Source organism: Pistacia vera, unplaced genomic scaffold (assembly GCF_008641045.1).
Source record: "Pistacia vera cultivar Batoury unplaced genomic scaffold, PisVer_v2 Contig526, whole genome shotgun sequence".
NCBI lineage: Eukaryota > Viridiplantae > Streptophyta > Magnoliopsida > Sapindales > Anacardiaceae > Pistacia > Pistacia vera.
In genome coordinates, this window is record NW_022196364.1 from 423,937 (window position 1) to 430,897 (window position 6,961).

General features: G+C 34.9%; 1 pseudogene; it reads right to left on the reverse strand.

Moving 5' to 3' along the window:
• Nucleotides 1-231: 231 nt before the first annotated feature.
• Nucleotides 232-6,245, reverse strand: LOC116107027 (annotated as a pseudogene).
• Between the last annotated feature and the right edge of the window lie 716 nt (nt 6,246-6,961).

The following is a 6,961-nucleotide window of genomic DNA, read 5'->3' on the forward strand; positions in this document are numbered from 1 at the left end:
GCAACTTTATGCAAATGGTTAATTTTTCCACTCGGGTAGTGTCGTTATCTTTCTTGAATGTTTCAGATTTGGCGAAGCACGAGAATTGTAGGCTTGATGAGATTCATGGTATCAATGGCAAACTCTTGTTCGCCTGTATGTTTTCAGCATTGGTTGTGGATGTTTATCTTTTGCTTGGCAAGTTTAGCATCCAGCTTTGGATGGTGAAAGAGATGGAGTGTGTTCTGTCGTTTAACCAGGGAGTAAACCAGGGAATACAAGTCGTGCTCGGCCGGGATTCAGAAGCGAATCAGACATTCTCCAACCCTACAGGAAAATAAAGAGAGAAAATTACATTGCTAGTCCATCAAATACCATTGAAATATAATCTAGGTGTGTTTTTAATGACACTAATATTCAAGAAGCATTTGCCATATGGCATTCAAATTCACTTCGAATTCAGCTCAGTGCATGTTGAGAATGCTTGTATAGAATTTTGAAAGGGATATTTTGGCTTGAGCACCAAAAATTATTTTTTCTGTAATATCTGGGTATTTAAAAATACTTTTCCAATTGCAAAGTAACACAAAATTCCACCATAGCCAAAGTTTAATGATACACTATGAACACTAGCTCATATTCTTTCTCCAAGAATTTCGGTATTTCGGACGCTCACCTGTTCTGCAACTTTACTCTTGAAAAGCCCATATGCACTTGAGACCGTCTTACATGATTCTGCAATACGAGCCTCAAGATTGGCAGTTGTGGGCATTAATTTTGAATGATCATGTTCCTGCTCCTTCCAGGATGAAGATCGAGAATTGTTTGCAGATTGTATGAAATGCAAAAGCACATGAGCCTGAAATACAAGGTAAATTAAAAATTATACCCCACACGTAAGAACAAACATTTTAGCCTGGTGTAACAAATATAAAACACAAAAGTCTTACATGAAATGCCGCTTTTAGAATGTCATCTGACTTCGCCTGATCCTTGAGCAATGCATATACTTTACCTTTTGAAGGATTATATGTCACTACATATCTCTCTTTCTGTGGTCAATTAAAAGGAAATATTCACTACATACAAGACAATCTGAAGTAAAATTATATTAATCGAGAGAAAAGATTCCCATGCTTGAATTTTATTTTCCTCCCAGAAAGGGTCATACCTCAAATAGAGGCTCTATGGAAAGATATGCACATGGGTCCTGGAATGCATCTTTAAATCTTGATCCTGCCAAACAGCAGAAACACACTTTAGATTGAACACAGATACAAGAAAACCATAGCAGTGGACTGTTGAATGAATAAACATTTATTAGTCCACAATCTCATGCACTTACCAAGAACAACAGGTCTATCCTTTAACCAGGGAAAACTGAATATATCTTCCTGCAAATTCCCCTCTCGTAATGAGGGAACTTGCCCTGCAATTGGATATAGAGCACCATTAAGTCTCTATCTAATGAAAGGTGGACTCGAACTTGTATAAAGAACTTCATGTCACAAAATAACCATTGAAGTTGGAATGTAAATGAATATTAACGACAATGGTCTATTATGTATAATACTTGTCCTAACCTGTCTTGAGGAAAGAGTCTACAGCCACAGAGAATCTGGCCCGGTTTAATGTGTGCAACACTACAGATTTAACCTGACAGAAAATTCAGCAAAGCTATTAGCACATTCAACAACTTCCACAACAGAAGTGAAAACAAAAAGAATGTTACTATCAGTCCATAAGCGAACCTCTTTGTAGGAGCTTAAAACATATCCACTAGAAAGTAGAGCAAATGTAGCTATTAGAGAGGGATTTCTTTTTGAGATCATTATGCTCAGACCAGTACCCAGCTTCAAAAACAAACAGTACAGAACATTAATCTCAAGCAAAAAATGTAAGCAAAAAGTCATACATTATGGAACAAATGTATTAAGAATAAAGCCCAGGTGAGATCCAGCCAGGTAATTGGAAGGGCTAATATTTCTTCATGCGTGAATAATACCATCACAGCATGCAGTATTATATGACAATGTAGACCTAAAGACATAAGCTCGTATTGGGTTTAGTCCACTCCATCTCTACCATTACATGCAACATAACTACACAAGAAATCCAAAAAGACAAAGATACATGTTTACTAATCTAACATAAGTTTGTACGGGCTGTCTTGTTACCAGTTGCAACCTCCTTTATCTATATCTCAGGTTGGATTGGGTTGAGCATGAAGTAAAGACCAGAACAGCTCGTGTTGTGTTCTCAAGTAATACAAACAATATAAACTAAAATTTTGGTTCAGTTTGGTCCTTTAGGTGAAGCATGACACCCTTCACCTCCCCCCACCCCACCAAAAAAATAATAATTAAATAATTAAAATGTCAGCTTTCAATTAAAAAGGCTATTCAAATACAATTATTTCATATCCATGGTTTTATGTCATTCCAGATAATCATGAATTACTTCAAAAATCTTCAAGTTAAATATTGACAATGGACTGATACAGAGAAGTATTTATTCACCCAAAACCTTTCTTTTCTTTACAGACTACAATTTGCTCTTATTTTCACCTTGATGCACCACAGCCCTACAAATTTGATAATGTTTGAGAATGAAGTACAGTTTTTCCACATATAATAAAAATAAATAAAGTTGGCGTTAATATCAATATCCCTAACTCACATGATCTCAGATTATTTCAACCACCTGAAAAAATATTATAAAAGTCTAAAAATGTTTAGGTTCTAACTCTGAAGTAACTAATTCTTTGTTCAAAAAGCTTTATTTGTAATTTTAATTTCAGAAGAGCCTAAAGAGCAAAAATCATTCAATTAACAGGAATCATTCATATACTAACATACTAATACAGCTTCTATTCTAGAGAAAACAAATTTTTAGTTTGACATGCATACTAGATCTGCAATATTTCCAACACATTCTCCTTTAGCAGTGACATCCCCAATATTTTCCCCTTTAGCAAATGCTTTGTAAATTGGTGTACGAGTTGATGTTGATGTTACAGCTGCCACATTCTGTAAGTAAAGAATGAGTAAGAAGCAGTAAAACTGACTCAACGACCAACTTATGGTGTAAGAAAACCATCATACCTTAGCAACATTAGCAGCACAAGCCAAAGGAAGAAATAGATGAGGCACAGCTGCAGTTGCCAATTCTACCCCAGCACCCAACTCCATAAGAAGATCACCAGCAAATCGAAGCTAGAATACATATAAAGTTAGAAAATTTATGGGCAAGAATAAAAAGCAGAATTTACCATGACTAGAAGCAATTTACCTGTTTTAAAATAATCAAATTTCTTTCCTTGTCGGGCAAAAATCATTTTTCCAATTCGCCCAGCACCCTCCTGCAAATTGACATAACTTAATTCTAAAATTATTTTTCCACGTTCACCTTTTAATGAAACCATATGCAATCTCAGAAGATGAAAAGCTTGTAAGAAATTAAATTAGGAGACAGTAAGAACAGTATTGGAGAACACCACAGAGTGGGAAAAGGCCCGACTAGGGTTAGGGCCCCAGGAATGTCCATCGCATGTAAATGTGTAAGTTATTTTACAATAGAACAGAACAAGATGATGCTTTCTGTGATCTTTTTCCTCACTTTACAAACTTTCTCAAGGTAAATGCTTCTATTGCTAAACAGCGCTTCCCCTTCCCATTGAGGGTGAAATCTTAAGTTAAAAATATTGCAGATCTTCTATGTGTGTCCTGATGACATGCTTCAGATTAAAGTACAAGATTGCCTCTCTCCTAACAGGTGCACTAGTGTGAAAAGGTTAGACTACCTATTCTTGCAATGCTTTGTCGCTACACAATTGGGGAATAATCGTGTTTCTCCCTCTAATCTATGTGGGCTACTCTTTTTTGTTGTTTTGTATCCTCTCTGAAAAGGAAAAAAAAAACTTTGGTGGGTAATAAAAAAGAGTAAAGAGTTTTATGGGGCTGTTCTATATAGCTATCTATCAGGTCATTTTGACAGAAAAGAATAGAATAATTTTTCAGACAAAAAGGAGAGAGTTGAATTTTCATGGGACAAAGCTAAGTTTCAAGTTCTTTGGGGCTTTATTATCATTTAAACTTTGAATGTGCCTTTTTTTTTTTTTTTTTGGGCTTCACAATTGGGAGGCAGCAATCAATCCTTGAAGTCATTTCCTCATAGTGACTTTGCTGATTTCAGGACTCTCAGATGATGTCCTGATCTCTTAATTGAACATTTTTGTTTTTATAAGGTTGTCCTAATCTATATATTTATATATACAAACGACAGTTTGTTCACTGCTTTGTAAATCCTTCTTCAATCAATTTAAGATTTCTGAGTTACATATCAATAAAAGAAAAGGACACCTAGAACTGAAGGAAATATGTAATATGTAGAAAGATAGAGTTGCATAGTAGTAGTGGCACTGGCATCTTATGTATATTTTTCTGACGCAGTAGCACAAGTCTAACAAGCATTGTCTTCCTCAATCAAAAGCTTGTCAATTCTTACATAAGAATATGTCAAATTGGTTACTGAAATGCTAAAGACAAGTACCTTGATAATCCAATTAATAGCAACGCCCCAGGAGTAGCTCTATTTGGAGACACCAACAGAACTCAAAAGGGTCTGAGTAGTGAAAACACCAATTGCTCACCAAAGAAGTGCTACAATCAAATATGATAATAGTTTATTTATCAATTTTGATAGTACTGAGATAATCAATATCTACAAGCAAGATTATCATCATCATCATATGAGACATAACACATTCTAAAAATTTGAGAAAACTTCTCCAACCCTTCAACTCCCCACTTATACTATTGTTCATAAAAAAAATAAATAAATAATACCTTTAAAGCCTCCATTTCATGTATGGCAATAAGAAGGGGTAACACTATCAGGGAAACCACTCGGTACCACATAGGATCTATGAATGACATCAATTCCTGCACAACACAACTTAATTCATAAGCAAGGACTTATAACCATCCGCTTAATTTTCATTCAAAGACACTATCCAACATTAACGTAAGTTATTCTATCTCTCAGCTAAAAGAACAATGATCTATATAATGATCAAAATCGGATATCGATACTCCTTAGGCATAAGCTAAAGGCAATGACACAAAATCAAGTATCAATATTTGCATTATCTGTTCAAAGAGGAACTGCTATGTTGCTGGCCCGATAAACCAACCAACATTACTGAGCTTGGATTCTTCCTTACTAGTACTATCCCATAATGGGACAACAGGTCACACTTGTTACCAGTCTAGTAAACTTAATCGCTGAGCTAAAAAGCACAGTACCAATATGTGTCAATCCAACTCTAAGCTGATAACATTATCATACCAGTAACAATTTAAGGCGCCAGTAACATTACCGGACCGATAAATACAGTTAAAAAACATCATTTCTTTCTGTTACCATCAATATGACAAAAACAAATTCTGTTTATAATCATACATTAGCACTAGTTTCATCTCACTATACACTGTGATTCAGTACAATTAGAAAACAAAAATAAAATACTTTTATAGTTCAATTTCATTACCATTTATCTCCTAAAACAATTTGATTCCAGCACTGCAACTACGCAGAGTAACATTAAAATATAAATGATAAAAAAAACTATATTTAAATTAAAAGAGAGAGAGAGAGAGACGAAACTGACCTCAGCAGGAGCTTGGGACTCTGCAAAGAAACAGCACGAATAGAATTCCTCTAAACTTTCCAGCACCGTCTTTTTCCGCCACGTAGTTCCATATCCGCCGTCGATTTCCTCTGCACAGATCATCCTCAAGCTCGACTCAACAAACTGCTGTCCTTCAACCAATCCAAACGACGACGACCTCGCATCATCCACAACAACGGCCGCCTCGCCGATCGGCGCAGTCGACGTCGCCAGATTCGCGCTGATAACGCATCGTCTCGCGCACGAGCAATCGCGGTCCTGCGCCGCGGACGCCGCCGGAGCCGAGTTCGGCGACTGCTTGAGCTTGATTGGCGGAGTCGTCATTGAGAATAATAATAATCAAGAATGTGATTATGAGTTTGTTTTTGTTTTAGTTTTGAATTTTTTATATGTGCAAGGATGTGAAATGAGGGATATTTAAAGGGGAATTGGGCCTTGGAAATAACGAAATGGAGACTAAGAACTAAGAGAGGGAGGGGGGAAATAAAAGAGGCAGGTGGCGGGTGGCCTACACGGAGCTACTGAGGGAGAAAACAAGAAAAAAACGGCTTGGGGTTTTAATTTTATTAGACCATCTCCCAACGGAGACACCAAATTCGTGCAAGTTTCGTAATAAATTGATGTGATTTTTGATGAATTTTATTATTACATCTTCAATTACATTAAAAAGAATATTTTTTAGAATATTTTTTTTATTTTTATTAATAATTAACTATTAATTTATTTTATTAATTATTTTTGTATATATTATTAAATATTAAGAATTATATTTTTATTAAATAATAATTACTTTAAAAACTATATTAATTTAATAAAAATAAACATTTATTTAATCAAATAAACATTACATTTAATATAAGAAAAACATTACATCTAATATAAAATGACCAAAAAAAAAACAACACAAAAGTAAAATTCTATATTGATAGTAATTTAATTTTCTGAATTAGTATATTCTTCCCACAAATGATCAATTAATACATTTCGAATAACATGATGAGCCTCTGTATCTTTGATTTTTCTATGTCGAGTAAGAAAATTTTGAAATCGGACATTTTCATCACGATAATTTCAACTTCAGGAATTGGCGCTTCATCTGATTCTCAATCGATGCATCAACATTACGATCATCCTCGATTACCATGTTGTGCATAATAATACACACAGTCATTATATCATGTAATACATTTTTTTTCTTAAAAACGTGTTGATCCTGCCACTGTTAGGAAACGATCCATTGAGGCAGCGGAAAATAAAACTTTAAACAATATGGATCGTTTCATAGAACTA